At 39.4% G+C, this 27,578-nt stretch overlaps 1 non-coding gene across 1 annotated transcript; it reads right to left on the reverse strand.

Annotated features, from left to right (window-relative positions):
• Positions 1–27,248: 27,248 nt before the first annotated feature.
• Positions 27,249–27,320, reverse strand: TRNAC-GCA. The gene has a single exon. It is a non-coding gene; the product is annotated as a tRNA-Cys (tRNA).
• Positions 27,321–27,578: the final 258 nt, after the last annotated feature.

The raw sequence follows: 27,578 nt of genomic DNA on the forward strand, positions 1-27,578 counted from the left end.
CATCATTATAATAAAAAGTAATAGCTCTATACAGCAATAAATAGAAATAATTCTTGATAAGATGTTTCAACATGGATGACTGTTGAAAATATGCTAAGTAAAAGAAAAACTGAAAGATCACATATCATGATTTCATTTATATGAATTTCTGAGAAAGAGCAATCTCTAGAGAGAAGTTAATAGTTGCGTGGAAGTGGGCATTGACTGAATGAGCAGAACGGAACTTTTTGAGTGATAATGGTTGTGCAACTGTATGTTTACTAAAATCAGTAGGATGTACACTTATAATCAGATTTTATGATATGTAAATTATGTCAGGAAATTCTGTTTTAAAGCATGGGGGGACTATGGGAGGAAAAACAAACTGCTGGAACATCTGTATTTTTAGAGTCTGAAATGAGGACTATTAGGAAGGATTTTAATAGAGGAAAAAATAACATAGTACTTTTGCCCAGAGAAAACAAATTGAAGTGATTTTGCCCTCCCCTCAGATTCCACTCCCCACATAGATCCCTTCAGATAGATTGGTATTTGTTATCAGGCCACACACAGGGACCTTCTTCCTCTCCCACTTTGTACCCGTGACTTCTATACACACGAATACACGCACACGCCTTTTTTTAAATTAAAATTCCTATTAACATAAAATTTATTTTAACGAATTTGAAGTGTCCAGTTTAGTCATTTTAGTATATTCAAAGTGTTTTACAACTGTCATCACTATGTAATTTCAGAATATTTCCATCACCCCAAGAAGAAACCCTTTACCTCTCAATTCCCACCTCCCATGCCCTTTCAACCACTGTTTATTTTCTGTGTCTGGTTTTGCTTATTCTGGACATTTCATATAAATAGGAGCATGAAATGTGGCCTTTTGCTTCTGGCATCTTTCACTTTGCATATTGTTTTCAGTCATCTTTTTATATTTTAACCAAGCAGTCTATTATGGGCATCATTATGTATGTTGAACACTGAAATTTATTTTTTACTTCACCAGTTCCCTGCTGTTGAACAACTGGGATCTTTGTACCTTCCTTTAAAAATTACAAATAATGCTACATTGGTATTAGCATCTTTCATTATTGGAATGTAACGTTTGCTTTTAACAGTGCTGAGGTTGATTATTATTTAAACTCAAGAGTTTAAATTCTGAGAATTTCAATAATTTTATTCCTTGATAGTTTTGTTTAGTGTGAATATTGTTTCCTGTGATTTGTTGAAACATATGTCTACATCCATGTTTGTACAAAGCGTTACTCTTTGGTTGACAGTTATATCAACTTTTTTTTCTACTCTTAAGCAGTGGAATGTAAATACTGCTAATGATATGATGTCACACCCACAGCTCAAATTATTCCCGCATTAAAATGGAAGACTTCATTTAAAGTGAGCTTTTTTAAATTTTTACTTATTTAGAAAAGTCATTCCAAGAATGTCATTTTTTAAAAAAAGTTTGAAATGTGCCCATTTAAAATTTCACCTTGAGTGGTTCTGTATGCCTTTAGAATTCGGTTGTTTTAGGACATTCCCGAACATCAGTATTTATCCTTTGAGATAGGATATATAGTATGATCTGACAGTGGCTCAAATTAGGCCTTGTTACCCAATGTCCTTCTGTTTAAATTCCCAAGAGTTAAATTTTACCATAGTAGCAACTAAAAGAAGCCTAAAATCAACATTTCCAATTCAGACATCTACTGAAATCAGTTATATAAATTTTTATTGAACTTTAAGTGTTAAGTTTCTTAATTTTGATAAAGTAATTTAAAATGCTTTCCTTCTGCCTTATATTTTCTTGCTTTGTGTTTGGATGGGATTTGTTTTGAGGGTATTTGTTTGCTTTGGCATTCTATTTATTACGTTATAAGACCTATAAGTAGGTTTACTTTCTTAATGTACTTTTAAAGAAACACTATTTCTGTACTGTTTAAATGTGGTGCATTTTAATCACTACATGAGCATTCATTGATCAACATCTCCTAGCCTAAATGCCCATTCAGATACTACTTGGATGTCTATGGCTGACACAAGGTCATGTTTGCTGCTACTAAGTCACTTCAGTCATGTCCAACTCTGTGCGACCCCATAGACGGCAGCTCACCAGGCTCCCCCGTCCCTGGGATTCTCCAGGGAAGAACACTGGAGTGGGTTGCCACTTCCTTCTCCAATGCAGGAAAGTGAAAAGTGAAAGTGAAGTCGCTCAGTCGTGTCCGACTCTTTGCAACCCCATGGATCGCAGCCTACCAGGCTCCTCTGCCCATGGGATTTTTCCAGGCAAGAGTACTGGAGTGGGTTGCCATTGCCTTCTCCAAGGTCATGTTTAACCAGGTTCAATTTTTACCATCTCTTCACTTCAGACCATATTCTATTCTGACTCTGGTCTAGGTCACAATCTTCCTAGTGGGTAACATGGTTTTGGCTTTTTCTATAAAAGGTTCAATCATTGCTACAGTTTAATAAAAGATTAAATTACATCTCCAGTGATGTAAATGGTATTTACACATGGCTATCTTTGATCATCTATTACTTTGAACCAAAATTAGAATTTAATATTTGACATAAAATTCACATTGATTTTCTGCTTTTATTTTATAATAAAAATAACAGAATCATTTATGAACAAAGCATGGGTCTTAACCAGACCCAATTAAAGGCAGAATGGGAGTTGAGAAAGTCAGGATTGAATTGAAGGTGATAGAGAGGAGTCTGGAACCTTAAGAGAATCAGCAGTGGAAAGATTGGAGAGTTTGTGCTAAGATATGCAAAAGAATTTATTTTAGTATTTATAGACATTGATAAGAATTTTTAGTATATAAAAATAAAACCTGTTTACATGATGTAAGAAGTAGTACCAAAAAAGGATAAACAAACAATGGACAGGTATGTTAATTCTTTAAATCAGTTTTATAATGAAACTCAGTACTAAAGCAGTTTTTAAATATTCACATAATACAAGGTAATTCCCTACTGATACAAACTTGTTTACAGAACCTCTTGGAAACCTGTTTCAGCCCTAGGACTGGGAAATTTTTCTAGCCACTAATTTAAATTGCTCATACTTCATACTTAAATTTATGGGCTTCCCTCATAGCTCAGTTGGTAAAGAATCCACCTGCAGCGTAGGAGATCCCAGTTCCATTCCTGGGTCAGGAAGATCTGCTGGAGAACGGATAGGCCACTGACTCCAGTATTCTTGGGCTTCATTTGTGGCTCAGCTGGTAAAGAATCCCCCTGCAATGCAGGAGGCCTGGGTTTGATCCCTGATTTGGGAAGATCCCTCTGGAGAAGTGAAAAGCTTCCCACTCCAGTATTCTGGCCTGGAGAATTCCGTGGATGATACAGTCCGTGGACGTGACTTTCACTTTAACTTTTCATGCTGCAGTTAGAGCTTGGGTCTTCTTTCTTCATTGGAGATGGGATCAGGTCACCACCCTTTAAGGTGGCACCAGTGGTAAAGAATCCATCTGCCAGTGCAGGAAACACAAGAGACGTGGGTTTGATCCCTGGGTCAGTATTCTTGCCTAGGAAATCCCATGGACAGAGGAGCCTAGTGGGCTGCAGTCTATGGGGTTGCAAAGAGTTGGACACGAATGAGCACACATGCCCTGCCATACCACCACCCTCTAGGACTAGAGCAGGGGAGCTGTGGTCCCTGGTCAAGATCTGAAAGAGTATCTGTGGAAGAGAGACCACTCTAATTGGCTTAATTTCTTACCTGCTCCCCAAACTGAGCATGCTCTGGCTGCTAGTCCTGCTTGAAAAACCCTTTCTTCCGCATTGGCAATTATAATATTATGATTCAGAGTAGAACCTATGAATCTAAACAGTTAAAAAGCCATAGAAAGTAGGCAATTGTATCAGCATTTTACAGAGGAACATTACAGTTAATGCCAGGGTATGGCTTCTATGCTTGCCATTCTGTCTCTATGTTGGTATCCCTTCCAGTCTTCAGTTTATGTCTGTTCAAACTTTAATTGACTCTAATATAGAAATAAGATGTATCTGTAGCGTTTTGTGCTTATCGAATTTTATGTTGCCTTTTCTCAATTCTTTAACAACAACAAAAAAACGTTAAGTGAACCAATTATTTCATCTCGAAGTGATGGGGAAAATATTTTGGATATATTTTTGCAAGGGTTGTGGAAAGGAATAGGCCCTTACTTTGAAGTCTTCTTGGTTCAATGACTGGGGAATGTTTCCCACCCTTATTCAGTGAGCTTATCCCGTGGAGTGTAGTTCCAAGATATCAAGTTGCTATTATGAACAAAATCCTTTGGCTTCCTCCTTACAAGCTGAATATTCTCTGCCTTAATGCTTTTCCTCACAACTGAGTTTCTGATTGCCCTTCCAACTCTTCTCTAAGTCCCTTCCAAATTCTTCACATCTTTCTTTCATTGAGTTGCCCAGATAGGGACACTTCATATTTCATATATCTGATGACAAGTAAATAACAGTGACCCATATTTGCTTCTTTTCCTGTAGCTAAGAAGGACATGTTTCTTGCACAATTTTGAACTGAGAACTAAGAATGAAAAATATATATCTTATTAGCACTAGCCTTGCTAATAACTAGACCTTGATTAAGTCATTTTTGAACTTTAGTTTTCTCTCTTTAAAGTTGTATTAGATTCTTTAACACATTTCAATTCTGGATATTTAACTTATATACAGCATGTAATATGTATTGTATATATGTTATATATAACAATAAATGTACATATAATTTTGAAGTAATAAAATTTCAATCATATTCCATAAGAATATATTTACATATGTATGTATGTATATATATGAAAGTATTCCCTATCGATGTTCTAATTTCCTCAGGCTTTGTGAAAGTATATATGGGATGATATCTTCTTTGTAAAAAAATACAGTGTGCACACACACACACACACCCTCAGACACACATTTGTCACCTGGCACAAATGTTTCACTAAGTGATAGAATTGATGACTAGTTGTTCTTTTCCAGACCTCTTGAATTGCTTGAAAGTTTTAACTATACCTTAGAAAGAAAATACGATTTTGCCTCAATAACTAATGTAACCTTGGCTGTTAAATATTGTCTTTCTAATTTAGTTGCAATCAAAAATATTAAGCAGACACATCATCTGTAGGCTAGAGTTTGATATTTTATCAGTACAGTTATTCCTTTTTTTTTTTTTTCTTTGTTCATCAGTGCACCTTTCAATCTTACAAAAATAACCTAATTCACTCCAAGGTACCAAGGACTTTCATCTGTACTACCAGTGGTCTCCGGGGTGTTACATGACTCTTCTCAAAGAGTCCTATAACCATTTCCTTAGTTCAACAACTAAAATGTCTTGGACAAACTAAAAGCTATGCTACTCTTCAGGAAAGCAACATGAGAAGTACAGGGAAAACCAGCATGGCTCTCAAATAAGGTAATGCCTATAAAGGAAAAGAGGTTTTGGGGGTTCTCTAATTTGATTTTTATACTTACTGTAATGCAGTAAGATATAAGATCCATAATATATGCAGTAAGATTTAAAAAATATAATAAATAGCTTTGTATTCTGCCTCTAGATTGAAATGTAAAAACATGAAGTATAGTTAAAATGCTCTATGAATATTCTAATTTGTAGCCTATGTCTTTCCAGAAGTTACTGATATGCTGTATTTTCAGCTTATTCTCAGGATTCCTTTATATTTTTACTACATGTGTATCTATTCTTAAATAATGTAGTATTATTTAGTGTGTTTTTGACTTATATAAATGACATCATACTGTGTTACTCTTCTAGAATTTGCTTTTTTCACGTGCAAGTTTGTGAGATTTCAGTTATGTGAATACTTTGTGAAGCTCTATTTACTTGCATATAATAGTCCGTTAATATATCACTATGTATTGATACCTTTACTACTTATGACATTAAGTTTGTGTCCAATTGCCTGCTTTTATAATGGTCTGTGAACAATCTTGTGTGTCTCCTTGCATACATGTGTGCAAGTGTTTTCCTAGGACTACGTAAGGTTTAAGTGCTCCATCTTCTTGATGGTTTGTGTCTGTCTTATCCCAAAGCCAGAAAGCACCTTCAGTATTTTCTGTTAAGGATTTTTACATTTTGCTTTTCACATAAAAGTATTTTTTTATCCACCTGGTATATGAAGTCGGGATCCGACTTTGTTTTTTCCCGTACGTATCATCAGTTGTTCCATCAGCATTTATTTACTCGGTGTCCAGGAAAGGTACCGGTAAGGCATTCTTCTAACTTAGACCTAAAAAGAATAGAAGTGGGGAAAGCACCTCTTTTTTTTCCCATTAAAGGAAAAAAACTCTCTTTAAAATTTGTCTACCTTTCACTATTTCCTCTAGCCTTATGTCTCTCTGCTCTTAACTACATGAAATTGATTTCATTAATAGAAAACATGTGACTTAGCAGAAGCAGTACCTTGGGATGGTATGATTTCCTATCTTCTAAGCAGAGGTCAGTAAACTACTTATTCTGTAAAGGACTGGATAATAAATATTGAGGTTTTATGGGTCGAAGCAAGGATATTACATATATGTGTATATATATGTATATACACGTACATATGCTTTGTGGGTCAAAAAGCAAGGATATTTTATATATATATATACACACCTATATATACCATGTATATATGGGTGTGTATTTATGTGTGTGTGTGTGTGTGTGTGTGTGTGTGTGTGTGTAGCTGTATAAATACCAACAGGGAAAACAAATTTCTACCAAATTTGTATTGACAAAATTATAATAATGTTGAGTATAATTTTTGATCATGCAAGTCGACTAATAATGCAGAGTGAAATTCTTCCTGATTATCTCATTTATTCCTCCTCATAGCCTGATGAGGTAGATATTATTCATACCTATATTATATTTATGAGGAAAATGACGTTCACACAAGTTTACCTTGTTAGCAGATGCTGGCGTTATCATTTGAGCCTAACTCCAGAATTTGTACCCTTGACCCTGATATAATTTTGAGAGGGAAGTCTTACTTTAAAGATGATAAAATGGAAGCTCAAAGGGATTAAGTCAGACAAGGTACATGTAGGGCCAAATATGTCTAATTTAAAACACATGTTCCTTCCTTTCTACTCTGCAACTTCAAAACTTCCAGGAACCTCCAAAACGTGGATAATAGCTATAATTCGCAAATCAGGTCTCAATTTATGTTTCTGTCGGGAGAGTGTGTAATTTCCTTGATTCTGTCTCACCACAACAAAGATTTGAAACTGTGGACCAGTGTTTCAGCTCAGACTTTTATTCATTCGGCAAACAAAGGATAGTACACCCTTGAGGCATGAGGGCGGGCCAACCTTCGAAAGAGGCCTCAACTGTTTGGCTCCCTCTTTTTATGTTTTGTCTCCTCCCCCCAGCCTGCCCTATTGAAATTAGGGCTAGCCAGGAAGGGGGCATGTTTGTTTCATCTGAGGTTCTCACTCCCATCTGTGGATTTTTCCTTTGTTCCCTTTTTGTGGGCTTTTCCCTTTGTCTTTTAGTACCACCATTTTGTACTCCTTTTTCCTGTTCTAACTACCTAACGTTACCATTTTAACTGAAATAGTTTAAAATAGAGATAAAAAACTATCCATTTTTCTTTCTAATTGTAAAAGATAAATTGACAATGTACCACTGTAAGTAAACTATACTTCAATTCTAAAAAGATAAATTGACTTAAAAAAAGCATGTAGTACTGAAAGGTATTTGGTGAAAGGTAAAAAGTGAAGTTCATTGATTCATTTTTCTCCTCTCCTCCTATTTGCTATCTCCTTGTTTCCCTTTAATTTTTCTCTATTTTTCTCTTTTTATCTCCCTTCCCATTTTTGTTTAAGAGATGCTCAAGAGTGGAATTAAGAGATGCTCAAGAGTAGTATTAAGAAAAAAGAATTAACATCCCAGAGAACTCAGAGTACTTTTATTGACCAAACATAGTGGGGATCTCACAGCCAACGTAAATTATTTTAATTGATGAATCTTCTAGTTTCCTGGCAACAAGTCACGTGTTCAGTCAGTGTTCACTGAGTGGCTACCACATGGTGGATTCTGTGAGAGAATACAGATGGAAGCATCTGCTTCTGCTTTCAGGGAGCTCACAAGCTAGTGAAATTCTAAGTCAAGGCAAACTTGAGAAGATAAAGACAAAGTGGAAGTAAACTCATGCAAGGGAGAGACTTGGCATCACAGCTCTGGCACCTCATGTACTTTATTAAGAAAAACATGCACATTAATTATATGAATTCTCAGTTAAATGATGCATTTTATTAGGTGATAAATCTGATTAACTTCAAGATAAAACAAGTTGACAAAAGCATAGCCACTGTTTGTGTATTTGGCTTCAAAGATGAATTTTAAAATGCTTTGCATAGTGAAATAAGCTAAAATGTACTTGGCCAAGTGCCACAACAGATGTGTCACATGCGTATCTCATTTAAAGATTACAACAATCCAGTGAGATAGGTGTTGCTATCATCATTTTAGATTATTTAAAAAATTCAAAGTATTTGCCCAATTCTTATACAGCTGAATATAGCTGTATTTGTGATTTGACTTAAAAAGCAGTTATGAGAACTTGAAAACATGGTAACATTTGAAAAGGATCCATCAGTTCAGTTCACTCAGTCATGTCCGAGTCTGCAACCCCATGGACTACAGCACACCAGGCTTCCCTGTTCATCACCAACTCCCGGAGCTTGCTCAAACTCATGTCCACTGAGTCAGTGATGCCATCCCACCATCTTATCCTCTGTTGTCCCCTTCTCCTCCTGCCTTCAATCTTTGCCACCAACAGGCTCTTTTCAGATGAGTCAGTTCTTCGCATCAGGTGGCCAAAGTATTGGAGTTTCAGCTTCAGCATCAGTCCTTCCAATGAATATTCAGGACTGATTTCCTTTAGGATTAACAGGTTTGATCTCCTTGCAGTCCAAAAAGAAGAAACAATCATCTCTAATACATATGTTCTCCTTTTGTTCCAGGCCTGTATTTCTTTTCATTTACATATAATTCACTATTAACTAAACCTGGGGAGAATCTATGCCAGTTAAATGAGAGGAAACTTGACCATGATTTTCACTCTGTGGGACTAACTCATAAAGTCATGTAATATTTGTATCTAATTGCAGAGACAGCTTTTTTTTTTTTTTAATGCATTCAGTGTTTGCATACTAGTAACATTTCCTTAATGAGATTTATTTAATTTGGCTCAAATAAAACAAGTGCCTGGTTACGCAACGTGACATGCACATCTGAAAATAAGATTGATGAGATCCACTATTGGAATTTTCTTTATTTCATGGAGGTTTATACCATTGAAGAATAACATAAATGGCTGAAAGTCCTAAAGCATAGTTTGAAGGAGTGTCAACAACCTATATTTATTGTAATAGCACTTGGGCAATATCTCATTTCCACTCAGCTTCAGTGCTATAAATAGTTCTAATTTGTTTTCTTTGTACATTCACTGAATTAATTACAGTAGACTAAGCCAAGTGATATTACTGTAGCAGTTAGCTTAACTTGACATAAACATAATAATTAAAATGATTGCTTTTTAATTTCTCCCCCTTAAAGCTGAATCTACAGTATTATAAGCCTTAAAGAATTTGATTTGAAAATCTCTGGGCTTTTCTGTCGATATGTGTTCATTGTTAATAGTGGATCTCGGTGTGTTGTTGGGAGTTTCCTTCAGAAAGGAAGCACCTGGGTCCTGCTTCCATGCGATATCTGCTTATTTAAAAAGCATATTGTTTCCATCATCCTTGCAGTACTGTGGAATAATCACGTGTTTCCATTTACCTACCCAAATTGATGCTAGCAACACATATATGCCCACTTGCCTGCACACACACAAACACGTGTCCTTGATAGAAAAACGGTTACCTCAATAAAAGCTACATATATTTATTTCAACATGTCCTCCAACAAGCTATCTGGTGCCTCAGCATTACCCAAGGCAGAGACTGCACCGTTGCTCCCCAGCCCGTCTCCCGCTTGTCGCTACATGTTTGATTACATCTGGAAAGGAACTGTTTTTGTTCAGGTATAAGAAGAGGGCCTCTGGGGAGCAAGAAAGTGAAAAATGGTCACAGCCAAAGGTGTGCTCCTTTCATCCTAAAAAAGCTGCCTGAGCCACTCATGGTCCTCCCATTATGTTCCTGCGCTGTTTGCCAGTTAACTTGTACAGTGCGCAGGGGTCACTGATCTGGACAGCATCCTTTGGTTTCTCCTCCCACTGGCTCCCAGCAAAGCTGGTATAAATGCACTATACTTCCTTTTTGATTTTCCCTCAGTGGCTAGGTTGCTCTGAGAGTTTGATGCGCAGGCTTAAACAACCTCTTTACAAAGTAGAGACAAAGCAAAAATAGAAGGGGGGAAGTACACTCCAGGAGCTAGAATGAGAGCAAACCTCAGCTCTAACTGCTGAACTGAAGCACCTTGATTTTTGTGGCTTTTGACAATTTTAAAACAGAGAACAACTGAGAAATGGGAATCTTTTTTTTTTCCCTCCGTATATATCTCAGAAGGATTTTTCCACGGCATATCTGATTCTGAATGACACTCTCTGTAGTCTGCATTTAAAATGTCAAGTAATTTCAGCAGGCCTTTAGTAAATAAGGATTCAGTTGGCAGTTGGAGAAGCTTATCTGCAAGTTTCTCCAGCGTTGCCAGCACTTTCTGAAAGAAGGGACATTCCTCAGAACTTAATTCTCAGAACTCAATTTTCTCTCTTTATATCCTGCCCTCCATGGCAGTTCACTTGCTTTTATAGATTCAACTCTTGCCTCCATGATAACCCAGATCCTTATTCCAGATGCTAACCTCTTACCCATGCTCACATTCTTCTCCACATCTCTTTAAGATGTCCCGTTGTCGACGCAAACTCAGCATACATGCATTGAATAGTACTCCTCTTCTCCCTCCCTCCACTTTGACAGGCTACCTCTCCACAGTCCACAGTTTTTGTTCTCTCTCTCTCAGTTGGTCTCTTCCTTCTTTCTCTCTCTGTCTCTCACAGTCACACCAGTAAAGATCAAGACTGTAGTCATCATTTGCTCTCCTTTCTCCCCAGCTTCTTACACATCTCTACTAGGTAAGGCTTCGGCATTCTTTTTTGCCTCTTCTGTGTTCCCTTTCTTTACAATACTATAATTAATCTTCCAGGTTTACACAGGCATTTACTCAGCCAGGGTTTATTAGTCATCTCTGCCTTGCCAGGCACTGTAACAAGCACACTGAGAACTTGATGTTAGGAAAGAAACTGCCATGGCAATAAGCATAGCAATTATTCCCAGATTACTACAGCATTTTCCTAGTTGGCATCTTGGAAGACAGTGTCTCTTCCTCTCCAATCCACTTGTCCTAAATTGAGTTCAGTTCAGTCACTCAGTCGTGTCTAACTCTTTGTGACCTCATGGGGGGCAGCACGGCAGACTTCCCTGTCCATCACCAACTCCTGAGCTTACTCAGACTCATATCCATCAAGTCGGTGATGCCATCCAACATCTCATCCTCTGTCATTCCCTTCTCCTCCTGCCTTCAATTTTTCCCAGCATCAGGGTCTTTTCAAATGACCCTTTTCAGTTCTTCGCATCAGGTGGCCTAAGTGTTGAAGTTTCAGCTTCAGCATCAGTCCTTCCAATGAATATTCAGGACTGATTTCCTTTAGGATGAACTGGTTGGATCTCCTTGCTCTCCAGGGGACTCTAAAGAATAGTCTCCAACACCAGTTCAAAAGTATCAATTCTTCGGCACTCAGCTTTCTTTATAGTCCAGCTCTCATCCATGACTACTAGTCACATACATGAGTACTATAGCTTTGACTAGACAGACTTTTGTTGGCAAAGTAACGTCTCTGCTTTTTAATATGCTGTCTAGGTTAGTCATAGCTTTTCTTCCAAGGAGCAAGCGTCTTTTAATTTCATGGCTGCAGTCACCATCTGCAGTGATTTTGGAGCTCCCCAAAATAAAGTCTCTCACTGTTTCCATTGTTTCCCCATCTATTTCCCATGAAGTGATAGGACCAGATGCCATAATCTTAGTTTTCTGAATGTTGAGTTTTAAGGCACCTTTTTCACTCTCCTCTTTCACTTTCATCAAGAGGCTCCTTAGTTCTTCTTCGCTTTCTGCCATAAGGGTGGTGTCATCTGCATATCTGAGGTGATTGATATTTCTCCTGGCAATCTTGATTCCAGCTTCTGCTTCATCCAGCCCAGTGTTTCTCATGATGTACTCTGCATAGAAGTTAAATAAGCAGGATGACAATATACAGCCTTGACGTGCTCCTTTTCCTATTTGGAACCAGTCTGTTGTTTCACGTCCAGTTCTAACTGCTGCTTCTTGGCCTGCATACACATTTCTCAAGAGGCAGGTCAGGTGATCTGGTATTCCCATTTCTTTAAGAATTCTCCACAGTTTGTTGTGATCCACACAGTCAAAGGCTTTGGCATAGTCAATAAAGCAGAAGTAGATGTTTTTCTGGAACTCTCTTGCTTTTTCAATGATCCAACAGATGTTGGCAATTTGATCTCTGGTTCCTCTGCCTTTTCTAAATCCAGTTGAACATCTGGAAGTTCACGGTTCACTTACTGTTGAAGCTTGGCTTGGAGAATTTTGACCATTACTTTACTAGCATGTGAGATGAGTGCAATTGTGCGGTAGTTTGAGCATTCCTTGGCATTGCCTTTCTTTGGCATTGAAATGGAAACTGACCTTTTCCAGTCCTGTGGCCACTGCTGAGTTTTCCAAATTTGCTGGCATATTGAGTGCAGCACTTTCACAGCATCATCTTTTAGGGTTTGAAATATCTCAACTGGAATTCCATCACCTCCACTAGCTTTGTTCATAGTGATGCTTCCTAAGGCACACTTGACTTCGCATTCCAAGGTGTCTGGCTCTGGGTGAGTGATCACACCATCATGGTTATCTGGGTCATCAAGATCTTTTTTGAATAGTTCTGTGTATTCTTGCCACCTCTTCTTAATATCTTCTGCTTCTGTTAGGTCCATACCATTTTTGTCCTTTATTTTGCCCATCTTTGCGTGAAATGTTCCCTTGGTATCTCTAATTTTCTTAAATAAATCTCTTGTCTTTCTCATTCTATTGTTTTCCTCTATTGCTTTGCACTGATCACTGAGTCAGGCTTTCTTATCTCTCCTTGCTATTCTTTGGAACTCTGCATTCAAATGGGTTTATCTTTTCTTTTCTCCTTTGTCTTTAGCTTCTCTTCTTTTCTCAGCTATTTGTAAGGCCTTGTCAAACAACCATTTTGCTTTTTCGCATTTCTTTTTCTTGGGGATGGTCTTGATCACTGCCTCCTGTACAATGTCATGAAAATCCATCTATAGTTCTTCAGGTACTCTGTCTATCAGATCTAATCCCTTGAATCTATTTGTCACTTCCACTGTATAATCATAAGGAATTTAATTTAGGTCATACCTGAATGGTCTAGTGGTTTCCCTACTGTTTTCATTTTAAATCTGAATTTGGCAATAAGGAGTTCATGAGCTGAGCCAGTCACTTCCCAGTGTTGTTTTTGCTGACTGTATAGAGCTTCTCCATATTTGACTGCAAAGAATATAATCAATCTGATTTCGATATTGACCATCTAGTGATGTCCTTTTGTAGAGTTGTCTCTTATGTTGCTGTAAGAGGGTGTTTGCTATGGCCAGTGCATTCTCTTGGCAAAACTCTGTTAAACTTTGACCTGCTTTATTTTGTACTCCAAGGCCAAATTTGCCTGCTACTCGAGGTATCTCTTGACTTCCTACTTTTGCATTCCAGTCCCCTATAATGAAAAGGACATCTTTCTGGAGTGTTAGTTCTAGAAAGTCTTGTAGATCTTCACAGAACCTTTCAACCTCAGCTTCTTCAGCATTACTGGTCTGGGCATAGACTTGGATTACTGTGATATTGAATGGTTTGCCTTGGAAACAAACAGAGATCATTCTGTCATTTTTGAGACTGCATCCAAGTACTGCATTTCGGACTCTTTTGTTGACTATGATGGCTACTCCGTTTCTTCTAAGGGATCCCTGCTCACAGTAGTAGATATAATGGTCATCTGAGTTAAATTCACCCATTCCAGTCCATTTTAGTTCATTGATCCCTAAAATTCGATGTTCACTCTTGCTATCTCCTGTTTGACCATTTCCAGTTTGCCTTGATTCATGGACCTAACATTCCAGGTTCCTATGCAGTATTGCTCTTTATAGCATCGGGCTTTACTTCTATCACCAGTCACATCCACAACTAGGTGTTGTTTTTGTTTGGGCTCCATCTCTTCATTCTTTCTGGAGTTATTTCTCCACTGATCTCCAGTAGCACGTTGGACACCTACCGACATGTTTCAGTGTCCTCAAGTTAACCTTCCCAAATACTACTTTGATGATATTTTCCTAAATATCATAGATTTAACTATCAGTAACCCTAATTCTATATACATTATGACCTAAACCTTGAGAACTCTTCAGATGGAGCATCATAATTCACCCAACTGCATTTTTAATTTTGACTGCAATATACAAGATCATCTCCCCTTTAACTGCCAGCCTTACTTTGTCCAGACACCTCAGTGGACAGGAAGTAGGAGCTTAGAGCCTCACACTGCCAGAAGCAAGACTCTCTGGGGAGACTGGCGTGCCCGGGTTAAGGACACCCAAGCATTAACTTCCCAGTTGAATAAGTTAGCTCCAGTTAGTGCCGAAGCCACTGTGAATGCCCGTAATGACAGCTGTATTTCTGGGAAAAAAAAAAAAAAAAAGCCACATATGGAGATTCATAAATAGATTAGTGCAGGTTGACCACACTCTGTTCTTAGAACACGAGGGAAAACCTCCCTGAAGAACTGACGTGCTCAGTCGATCACTCATGTCTGACTCTGCAACAGTATGCACTGTAACCCACCAGGCTCCTCTGTCCATTGGATTTTTCAAGCAAGAATACTGTGGTGGGTTGCCATTTCCTACTCCCGGGGATCTTCCCAACCGAGGGATCGAACCTGTGTCTCTTGCATTGGCAGGCAGATTCTTTACCATCTGAGCCACCAGGAAGCCCAAATACACACTATAAATCAGTTAGAACAGTACAGAAGTGTATAAGGTAGACATGAAAAATTCCTCGTGTGACCTCCACCCCCACAGATTACCGGGAATGAGGAGAGCTTGCGGCACGGGCATTTTCACTCAACTTTGCAGTCTTCTTGCTCATTTCAACACCTCTCCTTTCCCAATACCTCCACGACAAAAACAGAAATGAAAAGCCGATATAACTGACTCATTATATTCCAAATTTCTGCTCTCAGCAGCATCCTTAAAAGTTGGAGAAAGGTGGAAGCCAGGAAGGGCACCTCAGGGGACCCTTCAGTGACCAGGGTTCCTGCTCCACCAGGCCCAGTTGACAGTGCTTATGATCCAGCATACAGCATCTGAGGTCTCCACTGCTGATGCTGCTGCTCTCTGACCACTAGGTGGTTCTGTAACCTATCTGATGCATTTCCCACTTGCTGGCCAAAGTGAAAGGAAATGTTAGGGCAGAATCCTGTCCCCACACATTCCCCATTTGTTTTCATCTTCATTTTCACCCACTCCTTTGTATACAGATAGAATCTGATCACAAAGGATCAGATTGTGCAGTATGCACAATCTCACTGAGGCCACTCTGTGTTCCCTGCTGGGGAAGGAAAGAAGACTGTTTCCCCACCAGGCCAGCCTCTGGCTCTAACACTGAGGATGTGTGGGACGCCCCAGCACTCTGTCCTAGTTGTAGCAGGAATGGAAATTTCCTTTACATGATGGCTCCACATCTACTGCATTCATTTATTTAATACAAACTTACTGGTGTCTGTTGTATACAGGGGACCTTGCTGGGTCCATAAGATAGATACTGAGTATATAGTCCTTCCGAGTTTAATAGTCATATAGGAGCAAAAACAAGTTTCTTGCCCAGCACCCATCTTCCCTTCTCTTGGATCTCAGTTTTCCCCTGGGGAACACCTCCCTTCCTCTCTCAGTCCATGGTCTTGGGTGTCTGACTCCACCTCTTACTTCCTGGTAGGGTACATGACTCCATCCTGACCTGAGCACTGCATCCGCGCTGACACTGATTGGTTCACGGATGAGCAAGTTGCCTAATCCAAAGAGAGGAGGCAACCTGGGGAGTTTTGCTGGGGCTACTGAGAAACAAGCTTTATCTCCTTTTATCTTGATCTTGAAACTGGTAGTATGTAAGCCTGAATCTGTTGACAGCTGCCTTTCCATTATATTCATCACATGCATGCATGCATGCTAAGTCGCTAAGCTGTGTCTGAGTCTGTGCAACCCCCTGAACTCTAGCCCACCAGGCTCCTCTGTCCATGAGGCTCTCCAGGCAAGAATACTGGAGTGGGTTGCCATGTCCTTCTTCTGGAGATCTCCCCAACCCAAGAATCGAATCCACATCTCTTATGTCTCCTGCATTGGCAGGCTAGTTCTTTACCACTAACACCACCTGGGAAGCCCCTATATTCATCACATCTTTCTTCAAATCTTTCTAAAATATAGTATTGATTTTACCATGGGTCAGCAAATATTGGCCATTGGGCCAAGGAACGGTTTTCACATTTTTAAAGAATTATAAAAAACAAAAGCAAAAGAACGTGGACAGAGTCTGCATGAATTCTGTAATACCTAAAATAGTTACTTGATAAGTTTGTACAGAAAAGGTGTGACCAACAAGCGTGTTCTAAACTTTTGGATGTGCTCTAATAATTGCGCCCTCTTCCCTCCCTTTATTGCTTAACTAAATATTTAGGTAACATCATGGATGCTTTAGGGTTAGCTCTAAAATAGTTCTTGAGCCAGGCAAAATTTCTCTGCTGATATATTTGTTCATTGCGTTTTATTTTCTTTATAATAAATCAGGTTTTATTTTCCCTCTTCTCTCTCTCACATGTCTGACTTATGATCACCTGTCCTGTGCACCAAATTCAACAACAATTATAACAATTATTACAAGTTGTATACTTCAGGCAGAGTCCTAAGTACTTTATGTATCTGTTCCTGCTTAATCCTCACCCTAACTGTTTGAGGTATCTTAATCATACAATAAAAGACTAAGGCACAGTTTGGTTAATAACCTATCCAAGGTGATGCAGCTTCTCAATGACACATTAACAAGAATATTTTACTGCTCTATCCATCATCAGTGTCTGCCTTTTGGGGAGCAGTGATCTATTGTGATAGAAACCTCTGGTCACCACCAGGAGAGTAGGTGGCATGCTGATAAGATACAAGAGGAAAAAGATAAGAAGGACTCTTATGTGTCAGAACTCCTGTTAGGCTTTGGGGAAAAAATAGTTACTTTGTTCAGGACTTGACAATAAAGGTGAGAAGGCTCTTTCCATTCTTCTACATGAAGAAAACAGAACTCAGAGAACTCCAGAGATTTGCCATAGTAGAGCCAGAATTTGAAAGCGTATTTGTCTGAGTCAGAATTAACTTCTGAAATTATTGCCATGTCATTTGGGGGAGCAGCTGCCAAGGGCCAGTATGCATCTCCTTGTACAGTATGTTGATTGTGTAGACTGGGCTTAAGCAAATGTTTATAAAGCACTCACTCAATGAGTAAGATGCCAAATGCTAGTGATAACAGAGCAAAAACAGGACCCAACTGCTTCCTTTCTACAAATTCTTGGTTAAGAGTAAGTCATTGTATGATTTGGGGCGGGGTGGGTGGGGGAAGAAAGCTAGTGAATATTTTACAAATATTGTGCCTTTCACTTAAAGCTGGCTTTCTTACATTTTGGGGTTGTCTGTTTTCTGCCAGTCAGTGATATAGAATTAATTAAAAACAGGGCTTTCTGCCTTGCCTTGAGTGGGTTTCACAGGGAAGCTAATTTTCTTTAGAAGCCATTGGGAGAGCTCATCCTAGGTAGGTTGATAAGGGTTCCAGGGCCCTTGAGGAGGAAGGGGTCCTTGGGCCCTCGAGAAGGAGAAAGGGGTCCAAGGCTCTCAAGGAGGAGAAAAGGACCAACTTTTTTTTCTACATTGCTTTGTCTTGGTCAATATAACAATGTATCTTGCTCAAAGACATGTTTCTCCTTCACAAGAATTAATCTTGCTGTCTTATATTGTGGGAGTGGGTCTGTAATATCTTTCTATTGTTAGTTCTAATCCTGTTAATTTAAGATGTATGTTGTGGGGATGGGTCTGGTAAAAGTATATAAGGCTTTGCTGAGACTCGCGAGGGGGTCACTCTCTGTGCCCCTTCTGATGTCCATGTCAGAAGCTTTCTCTGCCCCTTTACTTACTTTAGTAAAACTCTGCTACACGAAAGCTCTTGAGTGACCAAGCCTGGTCCCTGGTCCTGAAGCTAAATCTTCTTCAGAGCTTTCAAATCTGACACCGTAAGCTATCACCATCACAAATATCTTCTTTAGAAAAACTTTGTATGACATAAATATGTCTATGCCTGTAATTTAGTTAATAGTATGGTGCTGATGTTAACTTCCTAGTTTTGATAAATGTACCACAGCTTTGTGCAAGATGTTAAGTTTAGCAGAAGCTAAATGAACGGTATATGTGAATTCTCTGTACTAGCTTAGCAGTTTTTCTGTAAATATAAAATTATTTCAACATAAAAGTTTTTAGAAAAATATATGCCCTCACAGACATTAAAATCTAGTGGGAGAAGTAAAATACAATAAGTAAATTGTATGTCAGTATCAAGACTGGATGATTTAGAAAATTCTCAGATGCTCTAAATGGCAAAAGATGTTAAAAGTCAGAAACGACTGCCCAAACCATTGTGTAGAGAAGAAAGGCTGAATGTTTGACTGCACTTTTCATTAAAGCTGCAGAAAGACAAAAAGGTCAGAGTATTCAGTCACAAAAATAGCCCTTTTGCTATTTTGTTCATTGTGTATTTTTTGTATTAAATTTGAATTTTTAAGAAAATATCAATTTAAAACATCATTTATCTCTCTTACTGGGTTTTCTGGGGCCTCCCCTTCCATTTTGCCCAAGGGAGGTGTCTCATTCACCTCACTCAAGTCCTGGCACTGCTCACCACGGCCCTAGATAAGTGTTACTATCTGTACTTTATAGGTAAGGGAACTTAAGCGTAGACAGGTAATACAGGGCCAGGCAGCAATGAAGTGGTCAAGTCAGAATCCAAAAATCTCTGTACTAACACTGTACTACACCATTTTTTCCTTATACCAAGAACTAGACTATTTCAATAAGGCCCCAGACAGCAGAATTTGGTAATTCTGTTACCTCCACTTACTGCAGTATCTGAATATGCAGCTTTTTGGTACCATCATCTTCAGTATACCTTCCTGCCTGATCCCTAACCGAGTGACCTCCACAGTAAATCATATCATCAGACACACTGGACTTTTTGCTCCAGTATCAGTTAGTAACCCAGTTCTGTAGCTCCATAGCTCTTCTCTGAAATAAAGGGCCTAGACTTCATATTACCTATTTTTCTTCTGTTCTCTTTTATGTGAGCTGTTTGGTTGGCTATAAATCAGATGTTAAGGTAACAGTGTAGTGGTAGATCATGTTGACTGTGAATCCTGAATCTCTCCTAGAGAGCAGTTCTGGTCCCAAAATTGCTTTGGCTTATTATGACCAGTCATCAAGAATACCAACAATGCACAGCATTGTTCAATACTCTATGAAAGGATTGCATTTTTCTTAACACAGAAAAAAATAACATAATATTTTTGTTAAGGGTAGAATAAAAAAAAAAACAAAAAACTCCTGGAATATTGCTAGGGAAGCATAGCCATAGCCATGTTCTAAGTGGCTGCTACATCCTTCATGGTTAGCATGACACATGGTCAAAGTGTACATAAGCACAACTTGAAAAGATTTTCAACCCAACCCAACCTCCCATCTCTGCAAACATCCACAGTTTCTTCCCCATCTACTGACTGATTTTTGAGTCTTAAAATAGAGTACACAGCCTTTAGGTCTACAATAGGAGTTAAATCTAGAATGCTTTGCTTCTGCAAAGGGGCACATGATTTAAATTCACCTCTGCTTTTAAATGGAAGCTATTAGATCCTTTTCAAGAAAAAAGGAGAAATAGGGAAGGTGGGCTTTATGGAGTCCAAATAACAGGCTAGGTGCTGACTTCCTTCAAAACATTGTCTGCTGCTGTTCTCATAAAAAATGATATTGCCTGAGAGCACTGGAGTGGTAACCCCATTAGTGAGGGTTTGCAAAAGTTTCCTGTAGTATGTTCTTTGCTGAAATATCACAATAATGTGCTAAAAAGTATTTGTAAGTGTGAGAGGTTCATGAGCCCATGTGGAGCTCATGTAGTCAAGAACCCTAGAGAAGCCTCAGGTAGAAGTATTGCTTTTGTAATTGTTAATCCAGAAGAATCCAAGTTAAGACCTTGCCAACTAGGGCCTGTTATAATTTGGGGGTAAGGACAAAGAAGAGAAAATTCCCTTAATCAGAATTACTGTGACTCTTTTACCTCTATTTAGATGGCCCTCCTGGACGACTTCCCATTACCACTGAAGGAGGCCAACATTTCCACGGCCTGTGATGCTCTACGTGAACTGACCACAACCAGCCTCTCCAGCCTCAGCTCACATGACTGCCCAGCCTCTCAATGGTTACTCTTACTTCCTCCAGCATTCGGCTTCTTTCCTGTACTTGGACCAGTCTCCCTCCAGTTCTTCCCCTGAGCCACCCTACTTATCCTTCAGATATCAGTTATCAAATATCACTTCCTCAGGGAAGCCTGCTCTGATCCAAGTATATATACTCACACTACCCAGCCCTTCCTCATCACACTTAATATAAGCACATTTGAATTCTTATATACATAATCAGTTGTATAATGCTTACCTCCATTGCCAGACTAAAAGTTTCAATGGAACAAAGAATCTTGTTAACTAGTACCTGTTGTTGTTTAGTCACTAAGTCATGTCTGACTCTTGAGATCCCATGGACTTTAACTTGCAAGGCTCCTCTGTCCACGGGATTTCCCAGGCAAGAATACTGAAGTGGGTTGCCATTTCCTCTTCCAGGAGATCTTCCCAACCTAGAGACTGAACCCGAGGCTACCCTCATCTCATGCACTGCAGGTGGATTCTTTACCAGAGAGCCACTTCAAAAGTCCACAAAGACCCAAAACAGTGCCTAGCACACAATAGACACTCAATAACTATTTATCAAGTGGATGAATAAATTAAAGGCAGTTTATTAGAAGGACTTTTGGAGAGCCTAGTCAAAACTCTAATTTACAGAAGAAGATACTAAAATCTAAGTAAATTTGCTGCCTAGCCCAAAGCTGGACCCAAAAGCAAAATTAGAGCTAGAACTCACATCTCTTCAATTTCTCTGCACTTTTTTCCCGCTGTCCTGATGGGAAGCTCATAGTCTAGTGATTCATCACACTGAAGGGAATAGCAGTTCCTGGCAAGTTCTTCAGGACCTTAATGAACTTGTGGGTTTGTGCTTTATTTAATATTCAGTTCATTTAAAATGAGTCCATGGTCTATGTTTATGCCCCCATTCCTCAGTTGCTGGATCAAATGTTAATTGTCATGAAGAAGAGATAATGTGGCAGTTTGGCAAAGGCTCTGCTGAACTAACGAATGTTTAACAGGATCACAGATGGAGTCATTTGCATACAGGAGATATTTCTTTCCAGGGTTTTGTCCCAATTAACATTACAAGTTCAAAGCAGGTAACCAGTTCCAACAAAAAGAAGCTTCCCCACATTCTAGAGCCTAAAGACATGCTACTCTTTCTTCAATATGGTCCCTTTTTCCTTTCCCACATTTGACAGTCTAAGAAATAGTTAACAGTCATGGCTTTCTTCAGTAAAACAGAATAGCTACAACAGCTACCAAGTTCTTCACGACTGCCCCTGTGCATCAGACGGGTAGCCAGTTATGGGTCAATAAGAAGAAAGATTGGTTTGATTTTGCAGCCTGTAGTAAGAGCTGATTGCTTAAACAATTGAGTGCCTTCCTTATGCCAACCACTGTGGTCAGTGCTGGGGATGCAAAGATGAATAAGGCATGGTTCCTGCCCTTGAGGAGCCCTTGAAAAGAAGGGGAGAGAGGCACACAATCCTTAATCCCCACAAAGTACCAAGTACAGGAATAGAGGTGTAATAAGGATGCTTTCCGAGGCTGGAGGAAAGGTAACGGAGGTTCCTTTATCTCAGATGAGACCATGTGTAACTCGTGCTTGAATCAGAGCAGAGGGTGGAAAAGGACTGCTAAGCCAGAGTTAGAACAAGAAGAGCAGCATGGAGTGGTGTGTGTAAAGGAGTCAGGTTGATCTGTCTCAGAGGAGAAGACACTGGTAGAATAAAGAAGCTAATAATAACTAACAATAATAAGCAAAGCTATTCCTGTCAAGCCACTGTAATCTTCACAGTCTGTTAAATTAGAGCTGCACTCCCCCCACCCACAAATTGATTTGTATCCCATCTTCACAATTCTCCTTATAATTGACTACATGCTGCCATGGCTATTATTTACTTAATATTCTTTTAAAAATCAACCTATTGTAGCTTCATCCAAGCAAGACTGTCCATTAAATCAGTAATTTTATCTTAGTTATATATTTCTAATACTTACTAAAATAAGTGAATGAAGTTAAAGTTGCTTAGTCATGTCTGACTCTTTGCGACCCCATGGATTATCCAGTCCATGAAATTCTCCAGGCCAGAATACTGGAGTGGGTATCCTTTCCCTTCTCCATGGGATCTTCCCAACCCAGGGATCGAACTCCTGCATTGCAGGCAGATTCTTTACCAGCTGAGCCACAAGGGAAGTATATAACTATTAAAATATAAAACGTATGCCTTCTGGATCATCTTAAATACAACCAGGGGCACACACCCACTTTGGTTAAAACATTGGAACTGGACTAAAGAAGAGTCCATGAGTCCAGTTCATTGGATTTTTGTAAATTATTATTTATTTGTCTGTGCCACATCCTATGTGGTATATGGGATCTTCAATCTTCATTGCAGCACGTGGGATCTAGTTCCCTTACAAGGAATCGAACCCAGGCCCCCTGCATTGGGAGTGTGGAGTCTTAGCCAGTGGACCACCAGGGAAGTCCCTCACTGAATTGATTTGATTTGGGAAGTAATAGGGAGTTCAGCACAATACTAAATTTAAGACATGATTCCTACCATCCAGGTGCTCAGTGACAGCTCGGTTTAGTTTTCCTAATTATATTACCATGGTCTGAATGTTTGTGTTCCCTCAGAATTCACATGTTGAAATCCTAATGCCCATTGCAATGTTATTAGGATATGGGGCCTTTGGGAGCTTCTTAGGACATGAGGGTGGAGCCCTCATGAAAGGGATTAGTGACTTCATAAAAGAGCTCACTAGCACCTTCTACCATATGAGGACACAGTAAGAAGTCTGCAACCAGAAGAGGGCCTAAACCCAACCATGCTGGCACCCTGATCTCAGACTTCCAGCCTTCAGGACTATGAGAAATGAATGTTGTTTTTAAGCCACCCAGTCTGTGGTGTTTTGTTATAGCAGCCCAAATAGACTACTTCTGCTTTATTGACTATGCCAAAACCTTTGACTGTGTGGATCATAACAAACTGTGGAAAATTCTTAAAGAGATGCGAATACCAGACCACCTGACCTGCCTCCTGAGAAATCTGTATCCAGGTCAAGAAGCAACAGTTAGGACTGGACAGGGAACAACAGACTGGTTCCAAATAGGAAAAGGAGTACATCAAGGCTGTATATTGTCACCCTGCGTATTTAACTTATATGCAGAGTACATGAGAAATTCCAGGCTGGAAGAAGCACAAGCTGGAATCAAGATTGCCGGGAGAAATATCAGTAACCTCAGATATGCAGATGACACCACCCTTATGGAAGAAAGTGAAGAAGAACTAAAGAGCCTCTTGATGAAAGTGAAAGAGGAGAGTGAAAATGTTGGCTTGAAACTCAACATTCAGAAAACTAAGATCATAGCATCTGGCATCACTTCATGACAAATAGATGGGGAAGCAATGGAAACAGTGAGACACTTTATTTTGGGAGGCTCCAAAATCAGTGCAGATGGTGAATGCAGCCATGAAATTAAAAGATGCTTGCTCCTTGGAAGAAAAGTAACCAAACTAGACAGCATTAAAAAACAGAGACATTACTTTGCCAACAAAGGTCCGTCTAATCAAAGCTATGGTTTTTCCAGTGGTCATGTATGGATGTGAGAGTTGGACTATAAAGAAAGCTGAGCACCGAAGAATTGATGCTTTTGAACTGTGGTGTTGGAGAAGACTTTTGAAAGTCCCTTGGATTGCCAAGAGATCCAACCAGTCCATCCTAAAGGAAATCAGTCCTGAATATTCATTGGAAGGACTGATGCTGAAGCTGAAACTGCAATACTTTGGCCACCTGATGCAAAGAACTGACTCATTTGACAAGACCCTGATGCTGGGGAAGATTGAAGGTGGGAGAAGGGGGCAACAGAAGATGAGATGGTTGGATGGCATTATCGACTCGATGGACATAAGTTTGAGTAAATTCTGGGAGTTGGTGATGGACAGAGAGGCCTGGTGTGCTACCATCCATGGGGTCGCAAAAAGTCAGACACGCCTGAGCAACTGAACTGAACTGAAAATAGACTAAGACAAGCAACAACAATAGTAGCAGCTACCATAGGATCAGTCCTTGTGTGTGTCAAGCATTGCATTTGGTACTTTACATTCTTTGCTTATGTAATCCTTGCAACCCTCTGCGAGATAAGTTTGATGGTTATGCCTATTTTAATAGTCTCTCAGAGGCTAAATGTCTTGTGGGAGTTCTGACCTGTAGTTTAGGAGAAGAGATCACAAAAAAGCTTCTCTATGTACTTTAAAGAGAGCTTCATCCAGACTCTGGAGTCTGGGTCTTTGGTCCCAACACAGCCACTGTGGTTCACTGTGGACTTCAGAAGAGTCTATTAAACTCTCCAGGCTGCAGCTTCCTTCTGTGAAATGTTTACAGTCCATGATCTCTAAGATCATTTGTAAGCCGGAGACTCTTTCTAGGTCTATTTCTTTATCTGTAAAGTAGGGCTAATAATACCAACTTCATAGGATTATTGTGAGGATTAAATGTAGGTAAAGTCCTAGCTCAAAGTCTGAAACATGGTAAAAATACAATAGATGCCATTATAAATAAAAACACTATTACCTATAATAATCCTGATAATCTTGATAATCACTTTGATGATTTTCAAAATCTGCAAGTAAATAAGAGTGAGTGAATTATACCATTATATAGAAATGAGTGTGCTATCTCCTTTTCATTTCAGGTAGGACAGTTGGGTTTCTCTATACTTCCTTATCATTAAGTCAGATTCTAAGAACATCCTCTTCCCTGGTGTGGTTGTTGGCCTTCAAGATACTCTCCATGATTCTACAACCCTTTGGTAGTCCCTCCCATGTTGAAAAGGGCTGAATTGTGTGACCACTAAGATATTGTGGAAATGATGCTATATGACTTCTGAGGCTAGGCACTAAAAGACATCGTAGCTTCTACCCTACGTTCTCTTGGGGACACTCAAGCAGCCCTATGGAGAGGCCCCTGTGATGAAGAACTGAACTCTCCTGTCAGTCAGTGAGGAACTGAGGCTTTTATCCAACAGCCTCGGGAGTGAGTCATGAGGCATATGGATCCTTCAGGCACAGTTAAGCCTTCAGATGACTGCAGCTCCTGCAAGCATCATGACCTCATGAAAGACCCTGAGCTGGGACCTTTCAAGCAAGCCACCCCTAAATTCCTGACCCAAGGCCAAAGACACTGTGAGGTAATAAGTATTTGTTTCAAGTCACTCTGTTTCAATATAATTTGTGATGCTGTAAGAGACAATACAAATGAATCATTGCAAAAATCCAAGAAAATATTTTAATTGAAAGCATATAGCCACCTTGGTATAATCTAATTCAAGACATTGAAGAGCTGTGAATGTTCAAAGGGAAGGGATAAGGAATGGCGAGAGGAGAGGCATGAAGGAGAAGGAAACTTCAGGCTTCAGGGAATGAGGTCTCTAAGAATACCTTCTCCCTAGCAGCAGAGGATAAGCAGAAAACTTCCATCAGGTTTAACTCACCAAGTTTAGGGACTCATTCAGAAGCAGGGTGGATGGTGGCAAGGGAAATGCATCTGCAAACACATCAGGTCCACCAAAAGCCTTTTTTGCAGTCACAGAGTAGAGTCCAAGGCAGTATTTGGAATGGCTCTCATTTGAACAGCTGAAGCTTCATCTCACCAGCTATTTAATCCTGATTACTTTTGAATAATAAAATATGTTAGAATCATTTCCCACTTAGCAACAACTATTTATGAATGACCAATGTTACTATTCATGCTTCCCTTTTAGAAATAGGCCCCTTTTCTTGCTTTCCAAAAGTACATTATGTAGTGTGAGCATGGATTTGGAACACAGAAAAACCTGGTTAATTTTGTACCACTTTATACCATGCAAATGTGTAATAACACCTTTTAGGAAGCTGACCTGCATTGTTTAATGAAGAAGATCTTTTAAGGAGTATGGGGATATTTGCATGCCATCAAAAGTGAATGAATGTGATTCATTCCCTAAAAGGAGGTGTCAGGGCATTTTTTAAATAGCATTCTTTCTTCCCTTCAAGAATGACTTCTTCCAATTTTAAAAAAGTTTATATTAAAGAAAATGACATGAAAAAATAGAGGATTAGAAATGAGAGAAATATATATTAGAAAATATGGAAAATTAGAAAAGTAATTTAAATTTACCCATAGAGCCACCACATAATATATATAATCACCCTCAATCTTTTAGTATATTTCCTCTGCTTACTTCCAGATTTGACTTTTCTCTGTGGCTTTGGCTTGTGTGTGTGTGTGTGTGTGTGTGTGTGTGTATGTATCTGTGTGAAGGAGAGACAGCAGAGGTATAACCAGCCCCATTTCATTCAAAACTCTGTTTTTAAAGGAAATGTCCTATTCATTTATCTGTCCCACCGTTACAGTTGAGTACCTATTGGGCAACAGGCACCAGACTGAGTGAGTGAAAGTCACTCAGTTGTGTCCAACTCTTTTCAACCCCATGGACTACAGAGTCCATGGAATTCTCTAGGCCAGAATACTGGAGTGGGTAGTCTTTCCCTTCTCCAGGGGATCTTCCAACCCAGGGATTGAACCCAGTTCTCCCGCATTGCGGGTGGATTCTTTACCAGCTGAGCCACAAGGGAAGTCCAGGAATACTGGAGTGGGTAGCCTATCCTTTCTGCAATGGATCTTCCTGACCAGGAGTCGAACCAGGGTCTCCTGCATTGCAGGCAGATTCTTTACCAACTGAGCTATCAGGGAAGCTTGTAAAAAAGATAAGACTTATGGAATCCCTAGGTTTGATCTCTCACCATTTGCCCACTGAGCCTCCATCTGTTCAGACTAATTTGTGAAGCACTTAAAGCTGTACCCCAGGAACAGTTTACTGTATAAATTCCACGTGGAGCCTCACATTAAAATTGCAGCCCTTTTCTTCCAAACGCACTCTGGTTATTGCAAAGCTGAAAGGAGGTTTACGTGGAAAGTGTTTTCCTTTCTGCTCATAACGACTGTGAGAAC

Source organism: Bos indicus x Bos taurus, chromosome 7, assembly GCF_003369695.1.
Source record: "Bos indicus x Bos taurus breed Angus x Brahman F1 hybrid chromosome 7, Bos_hybrid_MaternalHap_v2.0, whole genome shotgun sequence".
Taxonomy (NCBI): domain Eukaryota; kingdom Metazoa; phylum Chordata; class Mammalia; order Artiodactyla; family Bovidae; genus Bos; species Bos indicus x Bos taurus.